The following is a 20,356-nucleotide window of genomic DNA, read 5'->3' as shown; positions in this document are numbered from 1 at the left end:
CGAAATAGGAAGAATGCGATAGAAATAAGACATATTTTTTCATTAGCTTATGTTATCCAATTTCCAATAGGTATTTCACCGGATATTAATATCAGCGAAAATACCAAATGTTGAAGTATTATATGAACAAATGGGATTTGGCCAACTGAAATTGCTGAAGATGACGTTAGTTTGTTAGGGAGGAGGAACATTTAATGCCATATGGCATGTGACTAAGTTTTACTTTAAGTACAAAACAAATGCTTGTAATTATGATAAAAACTGATTTAGGATCTTAAACTGGGTGACCAAGTTTTTCTATGTGTAACTGTTATTTTGTGAAATGTCCGGCCATTATGCAAAAAGACTAAATCAGAGAAGTTAAGTGTGCTGAAAATATCTTTCAGTTCAAAAAGCTATTGCAAACCCATTTATTTTCACTCAGCTATAACATTGAGACAAATGCAATTAACCCTCTTTACATTACATAGACTTTTGAATTTTTAACTGTAATATAAGTGATTTGGAAATCCCGTCTGAACGCTTAATAGCGAAAGCAGGGATACTTGATAAACCGTCAGACATAGACATAGACATAGAGACACATCGCAAAATGACCTAAAAATCTAGGCATTTTGCAAAAAGACCAAGTTTTTTTTTTCTATTTACAAAATCACCTGTATTATCTTTGATCAGTTTACAAAATGTCCAAACAGCAAGTAGCCAGAGGAGTGAGACGGTGAGTAATAAAAGGTAGTAAATGTAAATGCATTAATGTGACATGTATGTGTATGTATATGTGGTTGTATGTGTCGGACTTGCCCAGGTATTTGTCAATTTGCAATGTGACCACGGATTTGGCCTTTTCGCATATATATATATATATATATATATATATATATATATATATATATATATATATATATATATATATATATATATATATATATATATATATATATATATATATATATATATACTCTTTCCGGCCAAGCTCAGTGGTCTTCCTTCCTTGTCCCTCTGGTATTGGGGTGGTAGGGAGTCACACACTGCCGAAAGGGTGTGCATGTGTGTGAATCCCTGTATATCTAAATATTGATTTGTCTTCCTTGAGCTTAAGCAGGAAATGGTAGCAACCCAAATAACACAGGACTATCATATAAACGTAATGAAGAGACACGAAGGATTGAATCATCAATATTTTAGTTATCTGAAGCATTTGAATATAAGTATCTCCTTATCAATTTGAAGAATGTGTGAAAATGCTGAAAATTGGTCTTTCAAAGAAAATGAACCTGATTGTGGAGTTTGGCTCTCGCTCTCGTCATAATTTTGTTCTCTCTTCGCTTTCCTTTTTCATATTCTTCTGGTTCAAAGTTTGGTCATTTGTATAAAGGCACCGGTGATCCCGAGGGTTATCCCAGGTAATAAGCCGAACTTATGACCTGACAAGACTTAGAATCCACACACAAGAGTATCGTATAATCAAGCCGCTGCGGTTTTCCAGACACAAGCGGCGCTTGTGTTTGACTGGATTAAGATTAATAGGACAGGTAAAGCGGCTATTACACGGACAATTTTTCATGCAGGAAAATGCCGTCTATAAATCAGATTGATATAAAAAACCATTACACGGTTTTCAAAGTACACGCAGCCATTTAAGCAAGCAAAGTTTGCGTTGCCATGACAATGGGAGCAACACATGATCAGCTGTTCGTTTCGATATCGAGAAGCAACAGCTGGAACTGGAAGACCGAAACAAATCTTAGGAAGTCAGTAACAGTGATAGCATCAAGACTCGTTAGGCAATCATGGAAATGTCTAACCTCTACACCAATGACCAGAATATGACCATGGCAATGTTTTTGGTGGTAATAGTCATGGCTGAAGAAGAAGAGAATGGTAGTATAGGTGGAAGAAAACGGAGGAAGAGATAGTTATGGACTCAACCCTAGTTACAGACCTGCGGAGGTCATCCAGTTCAATAATCTTGTGCAAATAGTGGGTTTAGAGGATTATGCCATATACAGAAATTATATGCGATTAAGAAAACAGTCTTTAGAAGTGTCAGAGCTCATTATTCCATCCACAATGAAACGGGACACAGACATGAGGATTGTAGTACCCCCAGAAGACCGACTAGCAATTATCCTACGACATTTAGCTACAGGTTTGTACAATGTTATTATCTTTTTCATTATTATTATGGGTAAATTTTTAGTTTCAGCCAAATTTGGAAAAATGCAATAAAAATATATTTGTTGCATCAGAAATAGTGTGGTTTCAATGAATTTAACGTTTATTTTGACTGCAAACCAACCGATTTAGAGATTTACTATGTATACCCTAGTTCATCCCACCAATTATGGGGGACACCCTTTGGGAACCGGGGTTTTGGGTGGGGGAAGGGGGGGAGGGTGTTGGGGCATTGAATGATATTTGCAATAAATGAATAATTAATGTTCCAGCACCCCTCCCCCATACCCCTAACTAGGCCTACTGGGGGGAGGGGGGTAGGGCCCCCCCAGCGACCCCCCCTTAAAGCCACAGTAATTTTCAGGGCACCACAGAACCTAACAAACCCACCTAACCTAACCTAGGGGCCCTGTACCCCTACCGGGGGGGGGCTTCGCCCCCCCTGCGACCCCCCCTTATGGCCAAAGTAATTTTCAAGGCACCACAGAACCTAACAAACCCACCTAACCTAACCTAGGGGCCCTGTACCCCTACCGGGGGGGGGGCTTCGCCCCCCCCTGCGACCCCCCCTTAAGGCCACAGTAATTTTCAGGGCACCACAGAACCTAACAAACCCACCTAACCTAACCTAGGGGCCCTGTACCCCTACCGGGGGGGGCTTCGCCCCCCCTGCGACCCCCCCTTAAGGCCACAGTAATTTTCAGGGCACCACAGAACCTAACAAACCCACCTAACCTAACCTAGGGGCCCTGTACCCCTACCGGGGGGGGGGGGGGCTTCGCCCCCCCCTGCGACCCCCCCCTTTAACCAGGGGTAAATTTGAATATATATATTTTGTTAAATCACTTCTTACCTTAAACGGAAGATGACGATGAAGATGTGGAAGGTTGTGGTTGACCCTCTTCTGAATCATCAAGTACTGGAATACGTTCAGATTTGGTACAATACCACACATGTCTATCCTCACGAAAATGTAAAGGCGAATCACATTTACCACACTGGACACTTAAAGGTAATACGGAATGCTCCCTTAGAAAACGATTCACTACTTCAGGAGTTCCATTATAATTCCCATGAAATCGGCCGATCACATCAAAATAGGAATAACGACATATTTCACACAACCGTACCGGAGGATCCATGACAGTAAAATGACGTGTGATGAAAATATAGAAACCGGAACTTTTGAAAACCGAAAACAAACGACAATCACGGGTTTCTCCCATAATGAAATAGGGAAAAAAACAAAAGAGTATCGTTTACACTGTTATATTGCACGAAAAACAGATCCTTGAAACAAGACTGAGAGACCAATGAATCGTCCAATAATAACCCTTGAAAAGAACCCAGTAGTATTTTGATTGGAGGAGCGACATTAGTGGGAGGAGCAAATGCGCATTCAAGTAAATATTGTCACATTGCGCAATGGGGCGGAGCCAAGTAAGATGAAAACAGACATACAAACGAACAAGAGCTACCTTGCGTGCCCATGGAAAGATAAACACTAAACTTAGAAAAAGTCAAGACCTTCAATTCCTGAAATATTTTTTTTCTCTGTAAGTATGCATTAGCGACAATAATGTATTGAGAAGAAGTGTTTTGTTATCACGTGCTTTACTAGGAAAATATATTAATATAATACATTTCCCAATTTGGTTGAATCCAAAACTTTACCTTATTATGTTGTTATCATTATCATTACTTGCTAAGCTACAACCCAGGCTAGTGATGGTTGAGGGATGACTAGGCGGTTTTTATTATAGTTAAGGACGGAACATTTTCTACTAAAAGAAAAAAAAATTTCCTATAGAACAATGCCCGTTTTCTTCAAAATAACATCTATTTTCACTGCCAATAACGGGGACCACCCAGAGTAGGAACCCGGGGTTGAAGGTGAGGAAAATGTAATAATGCAATGTGAAAAAATAAAAAATTATGGGCCTGGTACAGAATCTTTTCTTTTGTATGCCATATTGTAACGATTAGTGGTCATAAAGTGTTACCCCTCAGTCTAAGCGATATTGGAAAAAAGTATTCTCTGAGATAGGCTTTTATAACAATGTACATACATTTTTGCACAGAACTCTGTATAAAATAAAAAAAGAAAACATATCCTTCTCACCTACTTGCAAAACCATACTCAATTATGTTACCAGGTGAAGGAGTGGCAGTAACTCGATTCTAGAACTAACTAGTGTACAGAGAGCCTTAAGAAAAATTTCCAAAATTCACATGTAACAATTTCCTCTACCTACCATTATTAATGGTAAACAAATCAACTCTGCCTCAATAAAAGAACCAAAAATAGACTATTAAAAATTGTGACTTAAAGCAATAAATTATGGAAGTATGGATTTAAATAATGAAATATACTACAATATCTATACCCCATGATATAAACCATACAGAAACCATAAGTCAGAAACATTAGCTTAAAGAACCTCCAATTTGGGACATAGTCTTCTCATGAGCCACTTTTTATTTTATTTTAGCCTGCTCCCTTCAAAAAGTTGTTTTTAAGATGCTAAATTTCATCACTACAGCATCTGCAAGAAAAAAATTATGAAATTGAAAGGGGTATTTTATAAATTGGCACAACAGGGAACACCCTGTAATACAATACAACTTTACCGTAAAGCCTCCTAGCCAGGCTAAGTATGTTAGGTTAGAATTTCAACTTTAAGGCTTGTATAAAAACACTAGAAGTCTAATATACTGTACTCTAATATACTCAATACAGGGGATTCAAATGTCTCATGGCCAGCGTATGTTCATACTGTACATGTTTAATGAAGCAATTCACCTAACCTAACTTAAGACAATCTCTCTCTGTACATGTGCTATGCAACATTTGAGGCATGAATAGTCAATATTCAGAATTAAAGGAGCATTAGCCTAACCTAAAATTCATGTGTCCGGAAAATTTGTTGTAAGCATATTTTCTGTAAGAAAAAGTTTGTAAAGAAAGAGTGCATATCGTGCACATAGGTTTAAGTCGCCCTATCAAACAGACGGCGAATACAGCAACAAAATTTTTCCTATGGCAAAATTTCCTGTGGTGAGGCAAATTTTCCTACTGCAAAAAAGTTTGCGACAAATTTTTCTAGATTCTAAAACACCTACCTAACCTGTCACTGAATTGGTTATTTCCTAGGTGGGGCCCCCCCTTTTGACAGTTCCACCTTCACATAGCCTACTTACATTTTAAGGCAATTTATGTGGCGAAATTATTATTTACATTTGAAAAACAAATATGTAATCATCAATGAATAACTCGCAATGATATAATTAACGATGAAGAAGTTAACTTCTCCTTATGAAAATAAATGTGAATTACTGTGGCATTTCATGTCAATGTAAGGTAAATATATGATACTCAAATTGCTAGCGAAACTGAAAATCACTTTGAGAAATGGACGAGCGTTGACTAGTTTGGTATTTTTCTCTATGTTGAATGGGGCTTAATTACTTGAGTATTGGTCGATTTAAATATGAAGTATGTAATTCACTCTAAGTCCGTTGTTTACATCCGAGAGACTGAAGGGTACTTATCAGCATGCATTGTTTTCAATCGCTTTGGGGAACTTCCTGTTCATTTACAGTGATGTATATGTCAGATGTTTTTTTAACCCAATTAACAGTTTACAAGTACTTCTTCATAAGTTCCCAGATGTATATACTTTACAACACCTATCCCCATCCCCTTTTCTCTTCAGTTTCATCATGGAATCGACATGTAAAGGTTGTTCCCTTAGGGAGTGGGAAATACATTCCCTCTTTTTCAGAAAAAATAAACATGCATATGAGTTCCTACAGAGACATGGAGTCATCCCTTCAAATGCTTAATGCCCTTCCTGCCAACAGTTGTGTGTCTTTAGATCTCAAGTTAATCAATGAGCTTGTAATCGATCAGTCATGGTTACTAAGAAGGGGAAGCATAGTGCATGCAGTCTTTCCGTAACTGCATTTAAGGGCACTCTCTTGGAAAAGGCTCATGTTCAAGCGTGGGAAATACTGCTATTCGTGAATCATTTCCTTGAAAGGTCCTTTTTGCACGGCAATATCACTTATAACCTTGGCTGGACATTACAAAGTTCGTTTAACTGGAGATCTTATTGTTCGGAAGTCACGGAAAATTACTGCCAGAACTCACCGGCTATTGGTGGGCATGGCATTGTCGTCGAAGTGGATGAATCTAAGTTTGGTAGGTCGAAATATAACAGAGGTATACCTTTGTCTGGTGTGTGGGTGTTCGTTGGTATGGAGCAGGGGAGCAAAAAATTTTTGTGGTCCTTTTGGTGAACCAACCAAGAAATGACGAGATCCTTCTGCCCTTGATGCAATGTTATATCAAGGCCGAGAGCGTAATCCACAGTGATTCCTGGAAAGGATACAAAGATCTTGCTACTGCAGGGTATGTGCACCTCACTGTAAATCATCCAGAAAATTTTGTGGATCCCAAGACAGGTGGACATACAGTACTCAAAACATCGAAAGGCTGTGGTGGGATATAAAGAGTTACGCTCCGTGGCGGAATGCAAAAAGAGTATTTTAATCGATATTTATCTCTATGTCTTTATCCGTCAGGTGAAAATTATTGTAATATGTATTCTAATGTACAGTTTCGTTTTTCAATAATTAGCAAACTAAAGTGTGTTTATTTCCCCAGCACAAGAAGTACGAGCGCCTACTTTATTTCCTGCTTCCAAGCCGCCAAACTGGTACCCCTCACCATCTACATCTACGACAGGGTCTGTGACAGTTCTTCAATTGTTAGCGGAATACCCTTGGCCTTCGACCTCCCAAACTTAAGGTAAGGATTTATTTGTTTTAGTTTGTGACCTGGGAAGGGGGTCCTGGGTTTGTTAGGTTCTGTATCCTTTTACAAATCTCAAAAGTGTTAAATAATCACGTTTTGTCCTGTTTTGTTACTTAAATTATGATATCCTACCTAGAGTGCTTTTATCTGTTACAGTATATTAAGCAACAACAGTAGGCTTGCCACTAGTCAAGTGTTGATAAAGTATTTATCACGAAATAGCCGTTATTACATATTGTCACATGCTAATGGTATTATATCACATGATCGACAAAGGTTGGGTTGGTGTTTATGATTAAGCTAGATCAAGTATCAGTTTTCCAAACATTGGCTGGCCACAAAAACAGCCATCGTTTTGCATAGCCTAGCTAGGCCATAGTTTTGCATAGCCTAGCTAGGCCATAGTTTTGCATAGCCTAGCTAGGCCATAGTTTTGCATAGCCTAGCTAGGCGCATAGTTTTGCGTAGCCTAGATAGGCGCTTAGTTTTGCGTAGCCTAGCTCGGCGCCTAGTTTTGCGTAGCCTAGCTCGGCGCCTAGTTTTGCGTAGCCTAGCTAGGCGCATAGTTTTGCGTAGCCTAGCTAGGCGCATAGTTTTGCGTAGCCTAGCTAGGCGCATAGTTTTGCGTAGCCTAGCTAGGCGCATAGTTTTGCGTAGCCTAGCTAGGCCATAGTTTTGCGAAGCTTAGCTAGGCCATGTTAGGCCATGGTTTTGCTGATTAGCCTACAGTACCTTCCTTCATACAATCAAATATGGCCTAAAATGTTCTACTATTATTATAAAACTAAACTATGACTACATAATAAACGGATTCTGAGTGAAGCGAAACATCTATTTTTGGGTGAGATAGCCATGTCGTCCTGATGGAAGGTTCCTTCAGTAGCTTCCTTTGGGTATATTTGACTACAGTAGATATTCCCAGAGAATTAAACTAAAGGTTTCACAGAATTCTAACTTCTGGCGCGAGTACCCATAAGGTTTCCCTTTAGGATATCGTATGATAACAGGGGACGTATGCTTGACACGCCACATAGCTATCTGCACCCCACATAGCGTTTATGCTTCGAGGGGGAAGTGTGGCAAGTTATGGGAGGAGCCGTTATTAAGTTCTCCTCCTTCGTTACTGTTACGGTACTCGGTGACGTCACAACCGCCGCCATCTTGGTTGATGTCACCATTGCGCGCCTTCCTCATTCATTCACTCGAAGCGTCTTTGACCAGGTGTCTTTTTCCCAGTTATTCGCTATTAGTTTCATCATGTTGCAATCTTCAGCCCCGCCTTCTTCTGGAAAGTCGAGTACCATATTCTTGTATTGTATAAATCAGCTCTGGCCGTAAAGTAACGCCAATTTATCTTAAAATACCGTGTATAGTGGCGAGCTGCTGCCTTAACCGGAGGCGTCATGACGCTGACGCTGTTGTTCGCATCGCATGCTTTATTTAGTTAGCCAGAACAACCTTCCCGGTTTTATAACTAATGTCAGTATTAGTTATTTAGTCTTCATTGCTAGGAATTAGTTATATTATGCCGATAGTATTCGTTTTCGGCGAGTGTAGGTAGCCGAATCCTCTCGCTAGCTTGCTAGCCTAGCCCCTAGGGTCGATAGCCTAGGTGTTTTAGTTTACTTTCATGCATGATAAAATAAGTGTTCCTAGTGTTAAAATTATGAAATGAAGATGTGAGGCATTTATACATATAAGATTCAGTGATTGCACATGTTTTTCCTCCTTCTAGGAAGTATACAAGGGTTTTCGATGATCTTGGTGGTAGTCGACTCCCTCGCCCCTAACCTAACGCCTGGGCTTTTGTATACTTTCTCACCTCCCCCGTTACCTTCATAGCAAGGTAATCTCTCCTCCCTCTGACGTAGATTAGGCTACATCCTAGCCCTCCTTACCTTGAATCATATTCAAGTGAGGTTAGGCTAGGATTTTCTTTCCCCACCCATAGGCCATGGTTTTGCTGATTAGCCTACAGTACCTTCCTTCATACAATCAAATATGGCCTAATATGTTCTACTATTATTATAAAACTAAACTATGACTACATACTAAAGACAATACATAAACCTGCATCATTAATTCCCTCCACATGTGGAAACACTTCATGAAGTTTCCTGGCTATCTCACCATATATATGTTTTTAAGGATTTTCTTGTGGTTGGAAGGATCCCTTAGATTCCACAGGATTGGTCGAGATTGTACATTTTCAATATTCAAATGTCCATTGTAAAGTAATGATGATTTTTTGGAGCCTGGACACACTCACGTCAACCCAGGAATGAATGTAAACAAATGCCGGTTGGCGGCGATTTCACACAGCACTGATGTGTCTACACGAATCGGGTTCAAACAGGAGGTACTGAGCGTTTGTACAGCTAAAGAAGGGCGAACGGAGCCTTGCTGCATGAACAGTCGCCGGTGTAATAGGCCCTTAAGAGAATGGGATGGCTGCAGTCCTACAAGCACCTCCAACAAGCAGCCAAAAATTCGAGCTGGGCCAGGGGTGGTTGATGGGGTGTGGTGGGACAGAGTGATTGAGTAGGGTTAGTTTCTGATATCCAGGAAAGCCCTCGGAACACGTTGCTAGTGCATGAGGTACGTTCAATTAGTAATGTGAAAATGTCAGGAGAGACACTATTTATTTTCATAAGCTTACAAAACTTTGTCTCCTTCAAAATAATTACCTCTCGCATCTACACACTTCTCAATGTGTCTCTCCTAGTCCTGGAAGACCTCCTCAAAGTCCTTCTTCTGTAGTCCCTTCAGGTAGCTTCCCGATGACTCTTTCAGCTCCTCTTTTGAATGGAATCTGGTTCCCTGAGGCTGCCTCTCATGTATGGGAACAGGAAGAAGTCGCAAGGGGCCATGTCAGAGCTGTAGGGTGGGTGTTGTACCACTTTCATTTCCCTCTCGGCCATCTAGGTGGTCACCAGCCTTGACTTGTGTCTTGGGCCATTGTCCTGGTGGAACCACCAATGACCACTCCTCCACTGCTGAGGCCTCTTCTTCATCTTCTCCCTGAACCTTTTCAGAACAGTAAGGTAATATTCCTTATTGATGGTTTGACCCTGAGGAACCCATTCAACGTGAATGAGCCCCTGGGAGTCAAAGAAAGGAATGACCATAGCATCCTCTTGTGACTTGCTCATCTTTGCTATTTTGGGCCTGAGGGAGGTTGCTTGCTTCCACTGAGCCCTCTGAAGTTTGCTCTTACGGTCATAGGTGAACACCCAACTCTCGTCGCAAGTCACTACCTTATTCAGGAAAACTGAATCAGCCTTTATCATTTCGAGAATGTCAGTGCAACATTTCACACAAAACTGCTTCTTGTCGTCGGAGAGGATCTTCGGTATGAATTTGACTTTGTGGAGCTTTAGATCTTTGGTCAGAATTGTGTCTACTGTGCCAGTACTAATACCAACAGCTTCAGATACCATCCTCACAGATATTAGGTGGTCTTACATCACTAACCTCTGCACTTCCTTAATGTTTTCCTCCTTGCGTGCACTTTTCGGTGCTCCAGATCTGGGTTCATCCTCAACCTGCTCATTTATTTCAGAAAACCTGTTGAACCCCCGATAGAAACTTGCTTGGCTCATCTGTTCATTCCCATAGACCTCCTTCAACATTCCTTAAGCTTCTTGTTTGGTTTTCTTAAGTTTAACACAAAACTTGATGGCGTAACGTTGCTCCAAGTTTCCCTGCATCTTGACACGTGTTCACAGATCGGCAAACCTGTTCACAGATCGGCAAACCGGATCAGACTGGTTCCGAATCAGTCTTATCAGGTTTGCTGATCTGTGAACACGTGTCAAGATGCAGGGAAACTTGGAGCAATGTTATGCCATCAAGTTTTGTGTTAAGTAAACCTAAGAAGCTTTGAACGTGGTGGAACCAGCTGCGCTCAGGCATGCAAACATAGGAAGTTGCCAGTTAGTAATTTTATAGAGTATATGTACTTCACCATGTAGTAGTATTTCGATCAAATCTTATTTAATGTCTCTCCTGACATTTTCTCATTGCTAATTGAATGTGCGTCGTACTTACATAATATAGCTTTGGAAGTTAGATCATACTTATGAGACCTATCTATGCATGTGTGTTAAGAAGCCTATGTCTTGACTCTTCTGTGGGGAAAAAATTAGAATTTTTGTCCGTTGAAAAGCGCTATGCATCTTATTACAGTCATAAAAACGGTGTTTTTTTTGTAAGATATTAAAATATTTTAGCAAGTTGCATAAATAAGCATTCTCTATTCTTCAATACTTACAAACTGCGTACTTTTGTTTCAATGACCTCAAAGAATTGGATACAGAACAGAATAATGACAATGAAGAAATAAAATTCAATAGTCAATATAATCTCTTTAGTTAGAGTTTTTGATTGTGTAAATCAGGAAAAAGATAATTGCCCATTGATGCCTTTGCACCAAAGTGTTATAATTCAAATGATATACCTTACTTACTTTTCTCAAGCGTGAGACAATTAACTTCTCTTCAGTCATTAAAACTACCTAGAGAAAATGAAGGAATGGATCCCTTCATCGTCCCCAAATGGATTACAATTTAATAGGGATAAATTGTCTTCTTTAATGCACTAGCATTGTGGGGGACATTTTATTCAATCTAACGGGAGCCTCCGTTCCGAATTATGGCGTGCCATTTCTAATTACCAATCTTTTATTATGACGTTTCCCCTCTGCTATGTCAGAAACACCCATCTCTCTCTCTCTCTCTCTCTCTCTCTCTCTCTCTCTCTCTCTCTCTCTCTCTCTCTCTCTCATTTCAAACCATCACAGGGCAACTGACTAAGATTTCTCACGCTGTCTCTATAATTCAGTTCCTGTAAACCTAAAAAATTCCGGTCACCAACTTCAATAATAACAATGGTAGCATTCATAATCATAGTTGCTGCAAAGTATTATTTGTAGCAGCAATAACACTCACAGTTGTAGTAGCGTCTGCATCTTTATTGCCGTTTGTAGAATTAGTGGAGGTGTAATATGCAATGACATTTTTCATAACATTTAGCTCATTCGATAACACTGTTCGCATCCTCCAGGTGTCTCATTCCTATTATGATTCTCATTTTTCTTTCGATGATTCTGAGGTCTTGACGAAGCCTCGACCCCATCTAATGCTATCCAGATTCTAAATGCCTTGATTTGCAAGGGTCTTCATGTTGTGGCTCTAGGGTCTTTCATTGGCTGGTCTTTCATTGAGGTTGTGTCCTGCCTCTCTTCTTTAATTTCTCAGATATAAGAAGGTATTTTCCTATGAGTATTTACTCGGTTCCAGCGCTGGCAATAATCGCTCTCTGCACTGTCATTTAAGGTGTCATATCGTGACGCCAAAAATGACATACTGGATTCTCTCTCTCTCTCTCTCTCTCTCTCTCTCTCTCTCTCTCTCTCTCTCTCTCTCTCTCTCTCTCTCTCTCTCTCTTTGAAAGAATACAATGATGAGTAGATAAATTCCATTGAGGCTCTAAAATGGGATGAATGTTGATGCAAATGGATTAGGAAAATAGGCTTATTCTATAAAAAAGGCTGCATATGTCTTGGATTGAAATTAACAAGCAGTAAACATACAGAAATATAAAGATTTTTTTTATATAATAGACCAAATAAGAAAAGTCATGGAAACTTCACTTTATTGTATTGCAATTCGCTTTTAAACCTTAACCTTATCGACAGAGGGCTTCGAGGGGTAATCACAATGCACCCAGGCAACTTCTTATCTTTAGCATTGTTGTGCCTTATAATGGAGCAGATAACAGCAAATTTTAAGAAGCTTACATTTCCAAAAACAAACGCCAAAATTGCACGCATACTTTTGATGAAAAGCTTTAGCCTCTTAAAAATTCATGATGGCGGCCATTTTTCCAGATGGGCATTATTAAATATAAAAAAATACTGCATTTTACAATGAAATCACGAAGACGTGTCCTATTTAAATTATCCTGGTGTTAAATCATACACATTTTACTATATAGAATAGAAATTTGGAACCATGAACTTACTTATTGGATTCTTTGTACCATCAGAGTGGCTGTCAACGCAAGACGACACAATAGATGCTATGAAACTCAGCACAGGTATAGAGTATCAGCTGAATAAATTATTCAGTGTATGCAAGTAATTAGTTTAGTGTCCCAAATGCTGCTCAATAAGCTCGTTATTAGTTATCTGCTGTAAATTACATGTAGTTTAACATATATATATTTAGTTACAGAACACCCTTGATTTGACAGGGTGTGCTAGCGTGGGAGAGCCGAGCCAAGGGCACCAATGCTATCCATTGCTTTGAATGTAGTTACTTGGATGGTATACAGATAGCACAGGACTTGAATAATAGTGGATTGATCGTATCCCCTACTAATCCTTTCTCCTTCCAATGATATTTTATCTTCCATTGCATATTGCAATCTCATCATCCTTGTCTTTCTTTTATTTATCTTGAGCTCAACCTCATATGATATTTTATGCATTCTAGTAAGCAAAAATTGCAAATCTTGTGGTGTCCTTCTAATAAGGACAGCATCATCATCATATTTTAGGTCAGCTAATATCCAGTACCAACCCGATTCAATCTTGCCCCACAATCTCCAAATGATCTATGCATTACAAAATACATGGGGAGGATAAACAACATAGGTGACAACACATTCCCGTGGAGTTCTCTGCTGTTCACTGGAAATTCATTTAATGGTATTCCATTAACATTAACTTTACACTTGCTATGCTCCTGAACAGACAATCAAATTTACATATTTAAGAGGAACTCCATAATAATGCAGGACTCTCCACAAAATTGGTCGGTCCACACTATCAAAGGCTTTTTCAGTTTTCACACATGCCATCAAAAGTGGATTTCTTTACTTTACACATTGCTGAACAACATGTCTTAGAATGAAACTTTGGTCTGTACAACTTCTACCTTTTCCAAATCCTGCTTGTTCATCTCTCGGCTAATAAGTACAGAGAGGGTTCTTTGTATAGCTTTGTAGTTGTTGTTGGGCTCAACATATTTTCCATCAGGCGCAATGGCCCTCTCTTCTACTATGTGCAGCATATGCTGGCAAGAGTTTATCTGGGGAAGTTGTACCAACTACGCCCTTTTCAACATCATACTAGCATAGCATACATGGCATCCCGTTGATGGGCTCCTGACCTTGACAAGTAGCTTCTTTAGCAGCCTTTGGTTTGTCACTCACGTGTATAGGCTGCAATACAACCACCACAAACTTACATGAGTATAGTAACCTATTCAACATATGATATAGGCCCCCTTCAATAATCACACCACTAGATAAACATATCCTTGAGATTGGTCTTGCCTAATGACCAGAATGTCTTTTAAAATTAGTAAGCATTAGCAAGAATTACTATAACAAAGGCCTCTACATATCTTTAACTATAGATTCCTTGCCCTTGAAAATGGTAGTTTAGCTGTCAAAATAAAAATTCAAGGTTATATAGATGCTCAGATATTGAAATAAAAATTTTTCACATCAGCCATTTTGTAAAGTCCCTGTCGACTATATGGGACTGTGGGTAAATGGAAACATAATTTTTTCTCATTGCTTACTATTAGGTTTCATAAAATCTCAAATTCTTAAAAAAAACCCCAAAAAGTTAAAATCCATATTGAAACAGATTAGCCTAATGTATTGGATAGTGGAAATTAATCTTCAAAAGTTGGATACATAGAATAAAGCTTTCCATGCTTTCTAAAAATCACCAGTGGTATTTCCAATCAGGATGAAAATTGATAGATTTCTTTTGCTTAGGGCGGCCCTGCTTGCGTTTTTACTAGAAATACCCAAGTATTTATCTCGGTAAAGTCCCATGAAATTTCCCTTAATGTTAGAACATATGAAAATCACAAACATATATTGAAATATCTGCTTCAGATTAAACTTTAAAAAATTTTACACCTACTCTGAGCAGTCTAGTATATTGACACATCTTGATCTGTAACCGATTCACATCCAACAGCATTAAATACCCTACAATTATAATTGTTATCGATTTTTTCTTCTTTAGTTTCTGACTTTATTTAAGATGAAGTTCACTTTTTACTCATGATAAGCAAATTTTCTAGAAGGAAGCCACTGCAAAATCAAACTGTTTCATACATAGAAATTGCTAGCAGTGGGTCGATGGCAAACCTTGATGGTGTGTAAATACAATGTAATCTGGGCGGTGGGAGGATACTTGGGAACAATGCTAAATGTGGTGGTGACATTTTCACTAAGTACTAAATTCACAGTAGGATGGTACCCAGTCTCAGGCTTATGTGGGTGCTAAGAAGCTCTGTCCGTTAATACTTACACAAATGGAAGATTATTTCGAAGTCACTACACTCTAGAATAGTTAAAAAATGTTGATGAATAAGTACCAAGTAAACATAATGGTGCTAAATGAAATAAAGTAGGGGACAAATGGACAGGCTTACAAATCCAAACAGAAATACACTATAGGATGCTTAACAGTAATAATGACACAAGGAGAGATAGTGAGTGATACCCAAGTAGTTTATATAATTTATGGGACAGAATTGAGACTGGTAAGGCCACTCATCCCTGATTTGTAATTTGGGGAAAGGTCAAAAGAAGGACTCATAAAGAAAGGTAAAATAGACTATAAAATCACTGTAGCTAGGACAGTACCGACAGTGCAATGTGTGAGTTACAGTACACTGGCGACACAATCCGTTTATGTAGGTGTTACCTAAGTAAGGTGATTTTCTTCTATTAGTTTACAAGCATTTTATATCGCGAGCGCTCTCCCAGAAATTAGATGCTCAAATTTATTCGTTTTGAGCACATATGAAATGTTGATTACCACTTATACTACAGAGTATGAGTGTATAGCTGTGTGTGAATGCTGGTGCGAAACAAACAAACGAACAGATGTAATAGCACTTTGTTGAGATACTACAGGTTCATATCGAATACAGAGTAAAAAAACAATCCGGCTGATATAGACAAAAGATAAAGAGAGGGAGGAGAAAAGGAACTATCTCGACACCACACGAGAGAGAGAGAGAGAGAGAGAGAGAGAGAGAGAGAGAGAGAGAGAGAGAGAGATTAAAGACTTGACAACAAAACTACGTCTCGCCTCACGTTAAATGGTATTAGAAAAAAACAATAATTTTTGAACGTTTTCCCTCATGTAAAAGAAAATGGCAGTCTGAGGTTTTTCTGGGATCATTTCATATCACTTGTGTCTTCCATCGACATTGGAATCGAGTCACGTGCGACTTTTTTTTATTTCATTTTGAGACGATAAAATTTAATTTAATACAATTCAATTTTGATTTCAGTCTTTGATTGCGGTAACATTAATTTTTTTTCTCGGCTTGTTATTTTTTTTTTCAGATTGTTGTAAGCAATTATTATCAGTGTTATTATCAACATCATTTGAAAAATATATGTTAGTTACTAGCATTTTATAGAAAAATATCGTACGAGAAAGGAATATGAAATAAGAAATAAATGGCGATAAGGTGAATGCTAATTTCTAAATTGCGCATTTATAACATTAGTTTCTACTAAATCATTACTCGGGCTTTAGATATTTAAGGCGCATAACGAGAGAGAGAGAGAGAGAGAGAGAGAGAGAGAGAGAGAGAGAGAGAGAGAGAGAGAGAGAGAGAGAGAGAGAGCGACAGGTAAGTAAAAAAAAAAAAATAAATGCCGATAAGGTAAATGCTAATTTCTAAATTGCTCATTTATAACATTAGTTTCTACTAAATCATTCCTCAGGCTTTAGATATTTAAGGCGCGTAACGAGAGAGAGAGAGAGAGAGAGAGAGAGAGAGAGAGAGAGAGAGAGAGAGAGAGAGAGAGAGAGGGGCAGGTAAGTAAAAAAAAAAATAAAGAGCAGAAGAAAGATGATGGGTAAATGAGTGAGAGGCGGCGTTCATTGCCTTCAGTAAACAGAAGAGCGTCGGCAGAATTGACCCTCTAGTTAAAGCTAATTGGAGGCAAAAGAGGGCGCTGGGACAGACACCGACCACACTAGGAGGCTCTTTAAAAATGCCAACACTTTTTTTTTTTTTTTTTTTTTTTTTTTTTTTTTTCTGCAAGGTGTTACTCACCCAGGTGGTCGGTCGGCCGAGACTCTTACCACCACTGACACCACCCCCCTCTGACCCATGCCTTACCCCGGACGCTTCCTTTTTGCCCTTAGGTAAGTCCAAATGGAAACCATAAAGCGAGAGAGAGAGAGAGAGAGAGAGAGAGAGAGAGAGAGAGAGAGAGAGAGAGAGAGAGAGAGAGAGAATATGTCATTAAGATGGTTTGTGGCTTTGGTTTTTATTCATCGGGAACTCCAATATTCATTGTTTTTTTTTTTTTTTTTTTTTACCATTTTTATTTTTTATGCCGTTACCCATTTTACCTTGTGAGTGTTTATGTATATATATTAGTTTTATAACGTTAGAGGAGAAGTTAAACAACCGAGACAGTCATTTGAGTTCTATGAAAAATAAAAGATATATAACACAAACTTCACTCAAGAAGACAGACACAATACAGACACATAGCCTACATACATATGGTTATATACTGTATGTGTGTTAATATATGTATGTACAGTATATATATATTTATATATATATTTATATATATATATTTATATATATATATTTATATATATATAATATATATATATGTATATATATATACTGTATAGTATGTGTGCGTGCGTGAAAGTCATGCACGGCAGTAACACATTCACTGCAGTGTTATCTGATTAGTGCATTTCAAAGACTGTTAGATACTTTGATGGGTGACCTTTGCAAAATGCTAGAATCCCTCTATGCTTGAAATGCTTTATCATTCTATTATTATTATTATTATTATTACTTACTAAGCTACAACCCTAGTTGGAAAAGCAGTATGCTATAAGCCCAGGGGCTCCAACAGGGAAAATAGCTCAGTGCGGAAAGGAAAAAAGGAAAATAAAATATTCTAAGAAGAGTAACAACAATAAATATCTCCTATATAGACTAAAAACTTTAACAAAACAAGAGGAAGAGAAATAAGATAGGAGAGTGTGCTCGAGTGTACCCTCAAGCAAGAGAACTCTAACCCAAGACAGTGAAAGGCCATGGTACAGAGGCTATGGCACTACCCAAGACTAGAGAACAGTGGTTTGATTTTGGAGTGTCCTTCTCCTAGAAGAGCTGCTTACCATAGCTAAAGAGTCTCTTCTACCCTTACCAAGAGGAAAGTGGCACTGAACAATTACAGTCCAGTAACCCCTTGGGTGATGAAGAATTGTTTGGTAATCTGTGTTGTCAGGTGTATGAGGATAGAGGAGAATATGTAAAGAATATGCCAGACTATTCAGTGTGTATGTAGGCAAAGGGAAAATGAACCGTAACCAGAGAGGGGGATCCAATGTAGTACTGTCTGGCCAGTCAAAAGACCCCATAACTCTCTAGCGGTAGTATCTCAACGGGTGGCTGGTGCCCTGGCCAACCTACTACCTATAGAGAATATATGAGGTAAGCATGTGGTTATTTAGGACGCTCATTCCAAGGGAAAACGGTTATAAATGGAAGATATCCGTATTATAAATATATACTTTAAAGAATGCTTTTCTGGTCCCATACAGCTGGGGAACCCTACTCTCTACAGGAACTTCACATTTATTTTATTGTATACATTCCAAGGCATTCAGCATTTCACATATTTGATTAATGTTGCAGATAGCTTCCCTGCCTGGCGATTGCCAGATTGGGGTTCGACACCCCCTCAAACTCGATAGTTTCTTGTAGTATCTGCAACCTCTCCATCCTTGTGGGCTAAGGAGGGGGTGGGGTTGGGGGAACTTATAGGTCTACCCGCTGAGTCATCAGCAGCCATTGTCTGGCCCTTATTGCTCCTAGCTTGGGTGAGGAGGAGGCTTAAATGCTGATCATGTTCATATATGGTCAGCCTATAGGGCATTATCCTGCTAGCCAGAGTATTGTCACTATCCCTTGCCTCTGCTATTCATGGGCGGCCTTTGAAACCTTTAGAAAGTAATAGCGTGAGTATTGAGCAATGTTCCGACGTGCCTTCGTCCATCTGGTACCAGCGTCTCTCCACTGGCCTTATGAAAGCATACTCAATGGAAGTACAGTCGAATTTAATAGTTCACCAGCATTCACTAACCATTACTTTGCTGCTGATATTCTGTTAATAAACTTTTGTTTAAGTGTATTGTTACTAGGATTGACTACTGTAACTCAATCTACCTGAAGTGCAACTTTAAGATGTTGCAAGACATGTCAATCAGAGGAGCAAGACTGATAAATGGTGTCCCACCCCGAGAGAGGATTACGACTGTACCAATTGAATAGTACTGGCAGCCTTTTAAAGCCACAGTAGATTTTAAGATATGTGCAATGACTCCTCAATTTCTTCAGAACTGGTCGTACAATTTAATGTTTGAGAGAATTCGTGCAGCCAAAAAATCGTTTTCACACGAAAATAGTTAGTGATTGTTTCAAATTATTGGAGCCAAGATATGCCTTGAATGTAGATTGTATATAGCTTTCAAATATGCGGCCCCAAGATTGTGTAACAAGTTCCCTCTTGACATCAGAAGGACTGGTGATATTAAGAATTTAAAAAATTGAAGATACCGTGATTTTGACAATTAACAAGTTACGCTACATAGCTCTCTTGATACTGAAAAATGCATAGGACAAACAAATGTTGTAGTCCTGTGGGACGCAGGGCTTTGCCTTGAGTGATAAGACCTGGATAAAGCCCTCAGTGGCAAGGAAAATAAAAAGTAATGTAGTGAACACATTAGGCTGACCGATACGTGGTGTCGTCGGATTTTTGAAATGAAATACACCTCGGTTAGTTAGAAATTCGGAATGCTACAAAGCGTGCAGAATCTGGACTTGGCATTTCGACCTTCTCCTAACCCATTTACATGCTGCAGTACTCTAAGAGCCCCACAACATCCTACCCTACATTACCATCTTTTTTCCAAGCTATGGGTAAATCAGATTTTGGAAGAAGGTAGTAGGCTTACCTAGGAAATGAAAGGTGGAGACGAGCAAACCATAAAGAGATTTCTAGGCAAAAGTAAAATAAAACGCATTGTTGCCAGACCCAATCTAGAAATAACTAAATTTCAGATAGAACACTCATTACCTAATTCACAGAAATCATAAAGAAAACTCACGTTTTACCGGCAGAAATTTAATAGATAGGCGATAATTTCATGATCAATATATTCGACAAAATGATGATTTATTGATATAGTCCACTAGAAATCATTATACAAAATCGTGGCAGTTCAGAACATTAGTGTTACTAATGGTATCGACAACACTGTACTAGTAG

At 38.8% G+C, this 20,356-nt stretch overlaps 1 long non-coding RNA gene across 1 annotated transcript in view; it reads left to right on the top strand.

The window, feature by feature from the left end:
- Nucleotides 1-1,929: 1,929 nt before the first annotated feature.
- Nucleotides 1,930-20,356, top strand: part of LOC137629053 (uncharacterized) — a 193,552-nt gene continuing 175,125 nt past the window's right edge. Inside the window, exons 1-2 of the long non-coding RNA XR_011041432.1 lie at nucleotides 1,930-2,149; nucleotides 6,845-6,988. This is a non-coding gene — a long non-coding RNA (uncharacterized lncRNA). The remainder of the gene's footprint in view (nucleotides 2,150-6,844; nucleotides 6,989-20,356) is intronic.

The sequence above is a fragment of the Palaemon carinicauda genome, chromosome 37 (genome assembly GCF_036898095.1).
Source record: "Palaemon carinicauda isolate YSFRI2023 chromosome 37, ASM3689809v2, whole genome shotgun sequence".
Lineage (NCBI taxonomy): Eukaryota > Metazoa > Arthropoda > Malacostraca > Decapoda > Palaemonidae > Palaemon > Palaemon carinicauda.
Note: the sequence above shows the minus strand (reverse complement) of the source record. Positions and strands in the feature narration are given on the sequence as shown.